Source organism: Zalophus californianus, chromosome 3 (assembly GCF_009762305.2).
Source record: "Zalophus californianus isolate mZalCal1 chromosome 3, mZalCal1.pri.v2, whole genome shotgun sequence".
Classification (NCBI taxonomy): domain Eukaryota; kingdom Metazoa; phylum Chordata; class Mammalia; order Carnivora; family Otariidae; genus Zalophus; species Zalophus californianus.
The window spans coordinates 8,987,892-9,002,814 of NC_045597.1; the positions used below are offsets into that span (position 1 = coordinate 8,987,892).

General features: G+C 39.7%; 1 long non-coding RNA gene across 2 annotated transcripts in view; it reads right to left on the reverse strand.

The window, feature by feature from the left end:
- LOC113920741 overlaps window positions 1-14,262 on the reverse strand; it is a 120,056-nt gene extending 105,794 nt beyond the window's left edge. The window contains exons 1-4 of one of the 2 annotated variants that reach the window (XR_003519359.1): window positions 14,118-14,262; window positions 12,145-12,242; window positions 856-961; window positions 573-720 (exon numbers count right to left, since the gene is read on the reverse strand). This is a non-coding gene — a long non-coding RNA (uncharacterized LOC113920741). The remainder of the gene's footprint in view (window positions 1-572; window positions 721-855; window positions 962-12,144; window positions 12,243-14,117) is intronic. The other variant, XR_003519360.1, reaches the window with a different exon arrangement.
- Window positions 14,263-14,923: the final 661 nt, after the last annotated feature.

The window sequence follows — 14,923 nt, forward strand, 5'->3', positions numbered from 1 at the left end:
CTTCGTGTACTAGGTCTTCCCTAATGGCCTTCAAGATCCTTCTAAGACACCTGTATTTCACCCAGGTCCTGGCTGCCCTCCAGGATATTGATAGCGTTATGAAGTAGGAAGAAGGAATGGGGTGTAATGCCAAAACAGTATCTGTATGGATGGGGTGCATCTAACATGTTATTTTGTGGTAAATAGGTCAGCAATTCAAAGGTATTACCATAATAGGGATTTATCAAATACCCATTTTATGTGCTGGTTTGGGCCATTTTTTATGGTTGGGGGATGGTGAACAATAAATACAAATGTGGGAGGCCTCAAAGAGGGTCCTGCACCATCAAGAGACCAATAGGCTTTGCTGTTTGAAACCTGGGCACACAGTCCTGGAGTGTGGAAGCACTCACCGAATGCATCTGCTGTGACGGACACTGCAAATGAAGTGTGTCTTCTGAGTAGGTGTCAACTTCCACCAGAAAAACACACCATGTGGGGGGTATGAATTTCCATCCACAAAATCAATGGTGCAAGAAATGGCACATATCTTAATTCTCTATCAATCAAGTTAATTGCAATTGTGAGCCTACCTTCTTGGAGGAAACCTTAGTCACTCCTGGGGTCCCCCTTGCAGTCCAGGGCTGTACATGGGTCAGTGCCTCACCCAGGAATCCAGCTGAGAAGTGCCCTTCATTTCTGCATGGTTCTCCAACAGACTTCCGCAGCTTCTGTGCCTGCCTGGGGCGGGGACACAGAGGAAGCTGTTTATGAGTTCTCTCTGCCAAGACACCGCAGGCAGCCATTTCTTTTAGGAGACATCCTCTAAGTGCTACTCAGGGGATCATGAAAGTTCCTGCTGCCCTTCTCACTCACCAGCTTTAGGAACTTCTTGTAGTCTGGGGAAAATTCTTCTCTGGTCATATTTCTTCCAAGCCACTCAGCTGCATTCTGTCATTCCGTCCCCCTGGGGACTTTGGCTCTTAGAAACAAACAAACAAACAAACAAAAATCCCAGGAATTTTGTAGATAGCTTCTGCTTTCCACCTGCCACAGAATTTTTCTGGGACAAGAAACATAAATGTAGGCAAACTACACTAGGGTGTTAGAACCATGGAGAGAAAATAAATAAACCAATATTTAGCTATACATATAAGAGCGATAGACCAGAGAAAAAATCCAGATTGACAACATTCCAAAGGTGCTTAGGAAATCAGATTTCCTCATTACAGGCCCTTATCCTCGACACAGGTATCAAAGGTGCTATACAATGCAACATCGCCAATTTACCATAATATAGGGCTGACAGAACTCCACATGGCCGTGAATATCCAGTGGCCTTGAATGCATAAGTGGCCACAGTAACTGGCCAGGTTATAATCACCCACCTTGCAGAGCAGGCCTTGCCAGGATTACGCCCCTCTCCAGGGGCTACCTGTGTGAAGCTGGAGCTGATTGTGCCAACCACATGAATGGCTTTTGTTCCCTGCAGTTGAACTGAGTAACCATATTTTTCCAGATAAGCACCTGCTGAGGGAGGCTGTATTAATTTCCTAGGGCTGCCACAACCAAGTGCCACAAGCTGAGTGACTTTAAATGACAGAAATTTTTTCTTCATAGCTCTGGAGGCCAAAATTCTGAAATCAAGCTGTCAGCATGATCATGCTCCCTCTGAAGGCTCTGGAAAAGAATCTTTCCCTGCTTCTTCCAGCTTCTTATGGCTCCTGGCAATCTTTGGTGTTTGTTGATTCGTGAGTGCATCACTTCCAATCTCTGCCTCCACTGCGCATGGCATTCTCCCTGTGTGTCTAAATTTCCCTCTTCTTATAAGGGTAACAGTCATATTGGATTTAGTGCCCACCCTCATCAAGAATGGCCTCATTTTAATTTGATTATGTCTGCAAAGATCCATTTCCAAATAGAGTTCCATTCACAGGTTCTAGGTAGACATGAGTTTTGGGGGAATGCTATTCAACCCAGTACAGAGGTTGGAAACTCAAAGCAATAGGAAAGGTTGCCTTCTTTTGTTATTAACTGTGTTGTCCAGTTTGTTGTAGCTCCCTGGGGCTGCAACAGTCTGAGTGCGCTGTCACTGAATGTCAGCTGTCCCTGGACTAGCCTCTGAATCTCAAAAGCAGCCTTGAAGGTAAGCAATTTTCTACTGTTCATGGGACTGACTTTTGGGAGAAATTAATACAGGGTTTAGGATTTTCAGACTGGGATCTACCAGTCACTAAGCCTCCTTCCCACCCTTGCATGACAGAGGGGGAAATTAGAAGCCCCCCGAGAAGTGCATGTTACCAGCCACAACTCTGTCCTCCAGTGGTTGGGGGAAGGAATAAGGCTTGGATTCAGAAGCTCAAACTTTCAGTTATAAGTTCTAGGGATCTAATGTATCATGTAGCAATGATAGTTAATAATACCATATTATATACTTGAACTTTGCTAAAAGAGTAAATCTGGTGTTCTCACCACACACACACAAAACATAACTATGTGAAATGATGGACAGGTTAATGAACTTGATTGTAGTGATCCTTTTACAACGTATCCATGTATCAAATCATCATGCTGTGTAACTTTTAAAAAAATGCTGTGCAACATAAATATATACAGTTCTTATTTGACAAACATACCTCAGTAAAGCTGGAAAAGAAAATAAATAAATAAATTTTTTAAAAACTCCAAAAGGAGCTCATATCCATTCATGTCACAGAATAGCCTCGAATAATTCCTGGACTGGGGCCACAGAGGTGGCCATTCCTCTCCAGCACGAGCAACTCTCCAGAAGCCCACATCCCAGATCTCCCCTAAAGGTCCGGTTCAAGAAAGTAACCCTAACTGTTGCTCAACACTCTGCAAATCTGGTACATCATACGGACTGACACAAGCTCATTTTCAAGAGAGTAGATGCAAAGAATAGGGCCTCTGGGTCTGCAGTGGGACAGTTGATGCAAAGTCTGCTGAGTTCTGATCGATAGCAGCAACTTTGCCTGAAGGCTCATGGCAACACACAGTGATCAGTCATTTGGCATGAGTACGTGTGCAAAGGGCCAAGATCTGGACCACGCTGGGAGCCATTGCTATTTTGCAATTAGCCACATAGAACACAAGAGCAAGGTGTCGGTCGACAAACCTTTGATGAAAAGGGTATCTCCTTTGCCCTTGAACAGTTTGTACCCAGCCCCCCAGGTGTGAATGGGAGTCTAGGCTACAGAGCACCAAAGAAGCAGAGGCAGCCTGATAGCGCCATCTCAGGCCCCAGGACAACCACAAGCCATTACGAAAACCCAGCCTTCCTTCCCCGTCACCTTGGACGGTGAGACTCCAACAAGAGGTAAGGTCTGAGATGGCAGTGGGCAGGATGGCCCTGAGACTGCAAAGGAAAACCAAAGGCCAAATCCCAGTTAGGGTGGCCTCCGGAAGCAAGAAGCCATTCAAAAGCTAGGAAGAATGTAGGGACCAAATACATGACACAAGGTTCCTAAAGGAATTCGCACTGTTGGGAGAAAAAACTGAGTGGAAGGAGACGTCCTTTCTCGCTGTAGCATTGGCCCAGGAAGGGGAGCTGAGGGCAGTTTGTAGGAGGTCCAGACTCAGAGATGTGTGGAGAAGCTGAGAGCAAGACCGGGTACCCATAAGAACTTCTCTCAGTTTTATATGGAGTCGTTTCTCAAACGTAAAGGTTATTATGATCAACTAATCAGTAGTAGGGGAAATAATGTATTGATTTTGCCCTATATAGTTATCAAAATATGTGCATCAGCTTACTCTGCCGACATACTTTATTAAGATGTGGCAAGAAGTAGTGATTCTGGTTCCTCTAAAATGCCATTCCTTCACGTTTAACTAGTACACTGAAGTAAGGAAAAAGAACAGTGATGTGATTGTTTTTCATTGCAAAATACATTTTTTCCCTTCTCTGCTTCTTGATTCTTGGGAATTGGTTCCTTCCTGCCCCCCCCCCCCAGTGAATTATAATTCGTTTAAAACTTGAGTCTTCTGTCCAACTTAAGGATTTCTCTCCTCTACGGGAGTTAGTCTTCTGAGACCCCAAATGTAATACCAGCTGGCTCAACAATCCCTCAGTCGTGCACAAAAAATTGATAGAAATCTATTCACTACATATGAAATCATGTTACAGTTTAATCCCTTCCTATCTCTGTGCCAGGTGCTTCACATGGTAAAGCTGGACTCAAGAGCCTCCACACAAGTGAGATGTGATTTTTGGTAAGCCAGGCAAATCGAAAGATATGATAAAGAGTTCTCCCTCTACTCAACGAAGAATATTGATAAGGCAGCAGTTTTCTGTTAATGCTGTCCAAAAGCATGACTTTGTTTAAATTCTCTATAACTGTCCAAAAGGAAATGCTGATGCAAATGAATATAATGTGTTTCTGTTAAAATCTGCAGTGTAACTTTGTAGGAAATGTAAGCTTCATAACTTAATCAAGTAAAACATCAATATAGCAACAAATATTTATTATGCATTTCTGTGCCCTAAGCACTAAACGAGGCCTGTTTATGGAACAATCCTAGAAAAATTATATACCACCGTGTCCAAACCCTCAAGGAGTAAATTTTTTTTAAGTTGCATGAAAAGATAACTAGCATAAAAGCAATGGAAGAAATCACAAAGGAAAAGATAGACTGAATTAACTGCATGAAAATGCAAACCTTCTATTTTTCAAAATACAAGCTTATCCGATGATACAAAACTAAGTGAAATATTTATATAATTATATTGCACCAAAGATAAGCTCCGTGATATATAATGAGGTTATGTAATAAAATACGCTAAGATCCAGTAGATAAATGGTCCATGGACATGACATTCACAAATGGGGACATATAATGGCTTATACATATTTGAAAAAATTAACCTCAGTAATTAATCAAAGGAATGAAAATTAAAACAGCAACAAAAAACAATTTACCAATTTATCCAAGACATTTTTAACAATTGGGGCGCCTGGGTGGCTCAGGCGTTAAGTGTCCGCCTTCTTCACCTCAGGTCATGATCCCGGGGTCGTGGGATCAAGCCCCACATCGGGCTCCCTGCTCAGCAGGAGGCCTGCTTCTCCCTTTCCCACTCCCCCTGCTTGTGTTCCCTCTCTTTGCTGTCTCTCTCTGTCAAATAAATAAATAAAATCTTAAAAAACAAAATAAAAAATAATAATTGAGAAAATGCAATCATTCTTGCCTGGATCTTAGAAGTGAGGAAAAGAAACAAATGACCCCTTCTATCTCCCAAGTAGAGCAACAAAATGGGAGGGATAAATCCACATCAATAAGTAAAGGAAGAGAGAATGTCTGAGAAAAAAATAGTTTTTTAACTGAATAGAGTTGGAGAACTGAAGGTATTTGGATGACAGCAGATTGTAACCTGAAAATCTGTTCCATCTACTGAGAAATTAGGGGAAAAAATTTGTCAGTGGGGAGCTGGGAAGAACATGGGGACATGGAAAAGGCTTTGTGTCATAGTGTCATATTAAGCAGGATATTCAACTACATCCTTACTGTTGAAATAATTGTAAGTTTCAAATGGCTTTCTTTTATGTTGGGCATCATGATAGGCTAAGAGTATCATACCAAAATTATAGTAAAGCAATTCTGCAGAGGGCTAGTACTTGGAGGTCTGGGCACCCAGCTTGCAGCTGATGTCACTTAACCTGGTAGATTTTAGAATATCAAAAGGAACAGATGGGCTGCAGAGTCTTCAAAATCCCCCCAGTTGAGTTTCTAAAAAATATCAAGGCAGTCAGTCTGTGTTCCTTAGGTACAAACCCATATGCCTTCCCAATCATGCTGGGGGTAAAGCTGACATTCCTTCTGAAAACAGTGGAGCCTCACAACGATCCATGTTTGACGAGAAAACCGTTGCTTCTCTCTGAGATGAGCTGAGGCATAACTGCAGGTAGGACCAAGAGTCTCCTTAAAGGATTATTATGAATCATAAAAATAAATGAGCATCCCAGAACCCAAAGTTCTACTCCCTTCTCCGGCTCACAACATTTCAGGCTAGAAAGCTTTCAGAGTGGGTATAATTCACCGCACTCAAAGAAAAATGTCAACAATGTACCCAGACAACATCTTACTTAGAGCAGTAAGAAGCATCCTCCTAAACAAGCTATAAAGTGAACACTCTAGTGTATGCAATTCTTGTTGGATTATTTCTTTGTGGGCCAATTAAATGTTGGAAAGCGAGTACTCAAAATAGTAACTTTGGTTTTAGAATATGGATCTGTGGCCCTTCTTTCTAGTGATAATCGGCTTTAGGGTCATTATGTATCTTCCCAGGGCACTCTCATTCAAGATAATAAAAGCCTAAGGCTATGCAAGGCTTTGTCTTCTACAGGAGAAGGGAAATTATCCAACCCATTCAAAAGGAGTACATGCTCTTTAAGAAACTAATTAAAAAGACACCAGAAAGCATTCCTTTTTAACACACATAAAAAATTTTTTTTTACATTTCCATCTGGCAGGATTCCTTAGCCTGTTTGAATACAACTAAGGGTTTATATTCATGCAGTTCATGCTGTTTAGTCCGAAACCAAAACCTACAAAATCAAAGCCTGAGGAAAAGTCAATAAACACCACATATATCCATCATTGATTCCAGATTATTGTTTTCCAAGGAACTGAAGAGGATAAAGGGAGATTAAGATAGAATCAACATACCTTAAATCCATATATTCCTCATGAAAAGCACTGACCCAAGAAAACCAGACTTGTAGTTTTTTAAATAAGCAGCTAGCATACTATTAAACTGAAATGTCCAGCAAGCAAATGAGTCTGTAATCTGACAGGATAAAAAGTATACTGACTTTCTAAATAGGATAAACTGCATTTCAGATAAACAATTTATTGAAAATGGAATCCCACCACTAGGTAATTCCTCAAAAACTCTATCTACAGAACATTAGCTCTTCCTGAGCACATTATTAACTTGATTTTTTTTTCATGAACAGTATCTCACACTTTGCACATTCCAAACAGTGTTCCTTACCTCTTCATTTCTGTCTCCAAATATGCTTCTCCTCCATCTTTCAGATCTCAGGAAATGGTGCCATCAGCCCCACAGTTGCTCGGGCCAAAAACCTGCTCTCTTACCCCTCGAGCTCCACATCCAACCCCTCAGCAAATCCTGTTGGCTCTACCCTCAAGATCTAACCAAAAGCCAACTTTTTCTTATCATTTCTACCATCTTAGTCAAAGATACCAACTCCTCCCACCTGGACCATGAAATAGTCTCCTAACTAGATTTCCTGCCACTTTTGTCCACCTTCAGACAAAACGATCCAGTGCCCAGAGCAACTTTTTAAAAGCTCAGATAATATTATGTCACTCTTTAGCCCACCAAATCCTCTGTGGTTTTCTATTACTCTAATAATAAAAACCAACTCTTGACCATGACCAACAACAATATACATGACCCATCCACTGCCCATCTCTGTAATCTCATATCCAACTACTGGCATACTGTACTCTAACTACAATATTCTACTCCCAGCTCTTCACACCCAGCTCACACCCTCACTTCAACCAAGTCTCCACTCAAATGCTCCTTAAAAAGGCCTTTTTCTAGCAACCCTCTCTAAAATACCCACCTGCAACCTCTACTCTGTTACTCTCTCTGCCTTACTACCCTCTCTGCTTTGGATATCCTCATCCTCATAGCCCTTACATAACACATGTATTTGTTACTGTCATCTGTCATTCCTGCAGGGTGTTAATTCTATGAGTGCAGAATCCTGGTTGTATTCACAGTTATATTCCCAACCTTCCAGGAGGTACCCAAAACACAGTGTCCATTTAACAAATATTCATTGAAAATTCATGCAACTAATGAGGACAATTACAAAAAGTGGGTGAGATCATTGCAAGCCTTACTGTTTTCAGCTAAAATCCATTCCACATATAAGATGTACCTTGATCTAGAAAGAATGTGAAAATAAGTACCAAAAGACTACAATGTTTCTTATACCTATCTCATTACATTATGGTCATATATTGCAATTTGTGTGTAATGTAATTAATATATACAATGCCGACTGCATTATATTTTCAATATCCATAGCTATCTCTTTACTTTTTATAACACATTGTGTATGTGCTGGCTCATTTGAGCCAGAAAAACAAATGTTTATTTTCATATTGACATAATGAAATATTTATCCTCCTTAGATTTGGTATTTCAAGTTCTGGGAATTTGTCTTAAGGCAACTTTTCAAAACTTGAGCAAAATGTAAGCATAATGGAAAAAAAATGTATGAACAATTACAAAAGAAAATCTAACAATACCTCAGAGGTTTTAATCTCCATCCTCAATGAGCTAAGATGTCCCAACAGAATATTAGCCATTTTAACTGGTCAGGGCAGTCCCCAAACTGTTAGATCAATCCCTGATCATTCCACTGAACCCAAATCAGAATATCTATGTCTTTCTCCTTTCAAAATGTACATACACATGTGTTTAACAGGAAATGAGAAAATGTTATACCAGGAGTGCATGAGGGAGGAGAATTCTAAAGGGTTTGTTGTTGTTGTTGTTGTTGTTGTTGTTGTTGTTGCTATTCAAAGAAGAAAACAAAAATACACAGAGATATTAGTGCCTATTCAAGAGAAAAAGTCTCACAAATCTTGGGAACAGTTACTAATTGGTAATAACCCAGTTCTGACTAAAGGCTAACATGAAAATATATCCAGAGCAAAGATATGTAAATAGTTCAATGCAACAAAAGTAAGAATACAGAAATAAACCTTTACATTTATGGCCAATTGATTCTTGACAAAGATTCCAACCCAATTCACTGGGGAAAGAATAGTCTTTTCAACAAATAGTACTGGAACTACCATGTGACACATAATAAATTTAGGACTTTAATTCACACCATACACATACACAATTTGCACATTTACCATCTACTGATCTTCCACAAGGGCAACAAAACCCACAATAGGGAAAGGACAATCACTTCAATAATGGAACTGGATATCCTCACGCAGAAGAATGAAATCTTACACCACCTACAAAAATTAACTAAAAGTGTATTAAAGACTTAGATGTGAGACCCAAGACTATAAAATTACTAGAAAAAAACATACAGAAAAAGCTTCCTGGCATTGGTCTGGGCAATGATTTCTTTGGATATGATCCCAAAACACAGGCAACAAAAGCAAACATAGACAAGTGAGATTTCCTCAAACTGAAAAGCTTCTGCACAAAAAATGAACTATGGGACTTCATCAAGATAAAAAGCTTTTGCACAGCAAAAGAAACAGTCAACAAAACCAAAAGACAACCGACAGAATGGGAGAAGATACTTGCAAATGACATATCAGATAAAGGGCTAGTAACCAAAATCTATAAAGAACTTATCAAACTCAACACCCAAAGAACAAATGATCCAATCAAGAAATGGGCAGAAGACATGAACAGACATTTTTCCAAAGAAGACATCCAAATGACCAACAGACACATGAAAAAGTGCTCAACATCGCTCGGCATCAGGGAAATCCAAATCAAAACCTCAATGAGATCCACCTCACACCAGTCAGAATGGCTAAAATTAACAAGGCAGGAAACAACAGATGTTGGCGGGGATGTGGAGAAAGGGGAACCCTCCTATGCTGTTGGTGGGAATGCAAGCTGGAGCAGCCACTCTGGAAAACAGTATGGAGGTTCCTCAAAAAGTTGAAAATAGAGCTACCATATGACCCAGCAATTGCACTACTGGGTATTTACCCCAAAGATACAAATGTAGTGATCTGAAGGGGTACGTGCACCCCAATGTTTATAGCAGCAATGTCCACAATAGCCAAACTATGGAAAGAACCAAGATGTCCATTGACAGATGAGTAGATGAAGAAGATGTGGTATATATATATACAATGGAAGATTATGCAGCCATCAAAAGGAATGAAATCTTGCCATTTTTGCAAAGACATGGATGGAACTAGAGTGTATTATGCTGAGCGAAATAAGTCAATCAGAGAAAGACAAGTATATGATCTCACTGACATGAGGAATTCTTAATCTCAGGAAGCAAACTGAAGGTTGCTGGAGTGGTGGGGGGTGGGAGGGATGGGGTGGCTGGGTGATAGACATTGGGGAGGGTATGTGCTATGGTGAGCGCTGTGAATTGTGTAAGACTGTTGAATCACAGACCTGTACCTCGGAAACTAATAATACATTTTATGTTAAAAAAAAAAAAAGAAGAAGATAGGAAGGGAAAAATGAAGGGGGGGAATCAGAGGGGGAGATGAACAATGAGAGATGATGGACTCTGAGAAACAAACTGAGGGTTCTAGAGAGGAGGGGGTGGGGGGATGGGTTAGCCTGGTGATGGGTATTAAAGAGGACATGTACTGAATGGAGCACTGGGTGTTATACGCAAACAATGAATCATGGAACACTACATCAAAAACTAATGATGTAATGTATGGTGATTAACATAACATAAAAAAATTAAATTAAATATTTAAAAAAAAGCTTCTGCACAGCAAAGGAAACAACAGATTCAAGAGACAGCCTACCTTACCGAATGGGAGGAAATATTTACAAATCATACATCTTATAAAGGGTTAATATCCAAACTACAAAGGAACTCAAACAACTCAACAGAAAAAAAAATTTATTAAAAAATGGATAAAAGATCTGAATAGACAATTCTCTAAAGAAGACATACAAATGGTCAACAGGTATATGAAGGGTGCTCAACATCACTAATCATCAGAAAAATACAAATCAAAATCACATTGAGATATCAACTTACACCTGTTAAATGACTATTATCTAAAAGACAAAAGATAAGTGTTGGCAAGGACACAAAGAAACGTGTTGTGTACTCTTGGTGGGACAGTCATTATGGAAAACAGTATAGAGATTCCTCAAAAAATTACAAATAGAACTACCACGTAATCCAGCAATCCAACTTCGGGTATATGTTCAAAAGAAATGAAATCAGCAGAGCTATATTCACTCCTATGTTCATTGCAGTACTATTCACAATGGCCAGGATATGGAAACAACCTCAGTGTTTGTCAGCAGATGAATGGATAAGGACACGAAATTTTTAATCCAGTCTTAAAAACAAGGATATCCTGCCACTTGGGTTAGCATGGATGAAGCTGGAGAACATTATGCTAAGTGAAATAAGCCAGACACAGAAAGACAAATAGTACATGATTTCACTTATATATAGAATCCAAAAAGTCAAACTCATAATATCAGAGGTAGAACGGTGCTGGCCAAAGGCTGAGGGGAGAGGGAAATGGGGTGATGTGGGTCAAAGAGTACAATGTTTCAGTCATGCAGCATGAATAAGTTCTGAAGATCTATTGTCCAGCATTGGGACAGTAGTTAATACTGTACTGTATACCAGAAATTTGCTAAGAGAGTAGATTTTACATATTCTCACCACACACACACACACACACAGAGAAATAACTCTGTGAGGTGATACAAGTGGTAATTAACTTGATTGTGGGGACCACTTCACAATGTACACATGTATCAAATCATCACATGTACACTTTAAACATATACATTTTTGTCAATTATACCTCAATAAAGCTGGGGAAAATAGGAAATGAAATGATCACCAAAAAGTAAAAAAGAAAAAAAATGATAACAAAAATGGTTTCTTCGTGTGAGCCGCCAGAGCACCTCATTTGACTCTCCGAACTTGACTTGGATGTTCCTATCATGTATTTAGTGAAGTAGAGTATAAACTATTCATCTCTGTTTGGCTGGTGCTAAGGAAAGAACTAGGGTCCAGATCCAGCGGAGCCTCCTCCAGAGGAGGCTTTGCCGTGTAACTGCTGGCCGGCAGGATGAGGGTGAGAGTAACCCAGCCCTTGAAGACTTGAAGTGATGGAGTACATTAATTAGGACCCTGCCAACTCCCTTATCACTTATGTATAATGATAAGGAACCACTCTAATTGTTATGATTATCGTTAGTATATCTCAGATATATTTTATGTTTCATTTGCAAATAAAAACTTGTCAATTGGTATAATTTACCAAGTATAGATGCTTCCAGTGGAGAGAGCTCAATGCCCTCACAACAGCCACTCGATCTACATTTAATGAGATAATATCGGTAGAAGCATTACCAATCATGTAGCCATATCATAGAATGCCATTATTTATACTTACATTACAGACCAACCCCAGCAAGATACAAGAGGATATAGTTTGCTGCTAACATGGCCTGGCTCTTTCCTCATATGGCTGAGTCAGCAGTTCAAAACCTTCTGCAATAGAGAACATGATGTTGAGGGAGTATTCTAGACTGCCTATCGGGGGAACCAACCCAGCTCAAGACAGAATGACGAAGTGATATGTGACAGCCTGATATTCAAGTCAGCACTAGCAAGAATATGAGTTCTGGATCAAAATAAACTATAGAGTCTCCATAAAACTGAGCAAAAGTAGGGACTGGTCCTAGAACCTTTCATGCCCTAAAGAAAGTTAAGAGGATCCTTTTTAATCTCTCTATCTCTTTTTATCTAGAGACAAAGCAGAATGCTCTGATATGGACAATATGACACAGACATTTCAGTGCTTCCATATTTGTGCAGTTGTATAAAAATGGACATGACAAAACGTTAAAAATACTATTTCTTTTTTTTTCACTCAATAATGTAAATAACAGGAATTGAGCTCCACTCCATCCCTGACGCCATCCTCAATCCCCAGCCCAGGGGACAGATTCAGTAATAGGATAAGGATCAGGGATAGAGTAGTGATGTCTGTTTTGCACATTACTTAGAGTAATTTTTTAAGTGGAACATTTCATGAGTTCTTTTAAGGAGGCTGAAAATACCTGCAAACGGTCACACTACAATGTTACATAACCAACCATAGGACACACTCCACAGCCACTCTATCAGAGACTGAATCTCAGAATTTCAGGATGCGATATCAAATCAATATTCACCTTGTAACCTTGTTCCAGCTTCCTTCCTGAGCAAGGGATAAGACATTTGAATTTGGTGGAATGAATCAGCAATGAAGACAACATCACCAGAGACAGATGCTTTGTGATTGGATTAAACAGTATCACCTGCCATAAGCTAAAAAGGCTTATCTGATAAAGCACAGGATTCTGATATTGAAAGATGATTAAGGAAATCAGCAGCACGTTAAATATTAAGCATTTCTTGGAACATGATCACTGTGCTAGAGGTTACCGCTTCATAGGAAATGAATCTTAAAAGGACCTAAGGTCTTTGGCTCTAAGACTCTGCTGAAGTGTAAAAATGTATCTAAATGGGTTCCAGAGCTGGCGCTAGAAGGAAACACAACTGCTTGAGGGTGCTTTACTTCTCAGACTCCCAAATATTTTCTATCCCACCTCCAATGCTGTTGCCCTCAAATACCATCAGCTCTTAGGGAAATATGGGTAAATGCATCATCTTGGCAACCTTCAAATTAAGATACTCTTTTGACTTTGTATATTGTTCCTATTTGAACAATTATGTATTGTTCGTATTTGAAAATTTTGCTCTCCCTCCTCCATAATATTTTCAGACTCTCTGGCCTTCCATGATGCTACAACAAATGCTCTACTTATTTTTTAAATACTTCTTGAATACCTACCATGTGCCTAGTTCTGTTTTAGGCATTAGAGAGGTTAATTCATGATTAGCAGGCCTTGTCACCCTTTGTGAAATGATTAGAGCCATGACTTCACCAGTATTCCATTTTTCCTGCTTTAAGTCCATGTGTCTCCTCCATAACATCAGGGACTGTCTTGTTGCCCACCACTAGTATTCTATAACCCATATTCCTCTCGCCTGCAAGGATCTCCACACACATAGCACCTGATTGCTGCCCCTCCTCAAACAATAATGGTCAAAGTTATCAGTTTCCAGTCAGAAATTTCCATTCTCAACTACTAACCAGTGTAACCATCCCCAGTCCTCCAGGTGCAATGTCCAACTTGCTGCCCAACTTCTCAGATGTGCTCATTTCAGCTTTCCACCATTGCAATCGCCACATAATCCATGATAGAATAATATTAGTTTAAGGCACAAAGCTCATAAATTATGTTATTTATAATTGACCCTAATAACACTAATAATATGACCATCCACTTGTGGCTCAATTTATAGAAAAATGCTTACCTGCCACTTTTACAATCATTCAAGCACTCTCTTCTTTTCCTTCTTCTTCCTTTTCCTCTCTTCCTCTTCCTTTTCCCCCTTCTTCTTTTTCCCCTTCCTCTTCTCCTCCTCCTCTGTCATCGTCGTCGTCGTCGTCTTCTTCTTCTTCTTCTTCTTCTTCTTCCTCCTCCTCCTCCTCCTCTTCCTCTTCCTCTTCCTCTCCTTCTCCTTCTCTCCTCCTCCTTCTTTGAGAACATCCCGAAAGTCTAAATTTTCTATAAAAGTTTTTAACACTACATTTAGAATTATTTTTTAAAAAACAGCATTGTTATGGCATCAACACACTCTCCAAAACACTTACATTTTGAAAATATATTTTATGTGTTTATATACCTGAAAGAGATTTCCATGTTTCTGATACTAATTTTAAGTGCTTACATTCATTACCCCACTCCATAATAATTGTAGGCAATTTCTTGTAAGATTACGTAGTAAGTGGTAAGTGGTATTCATTACTTGAAGCATGATAGCTAAGAAAAGGACACAAAGGTAGGAGAGGGCAGCTGTCTGCCTATTCTACCACTTCTATGGAACATGATGACTTGGAACATAAAAGAGACTCTCCAGAAGAAAGAGAAAAGAAATTAGCAAGTGAAGATTTCTCATCTTGGTTTCAGTTGGTGTTGGATTGTTGGCTTTAGGGAGAAGGGAGTTGGAGGGATTTTTTGACAAGTGACAGGTTCTTTTATTTCTTCTTATGACCCAGAAAAGTTGGGTTAAGTCATGGATGATCTGCTAGGACTTGGCACCCTTGAGAAACCACTCCA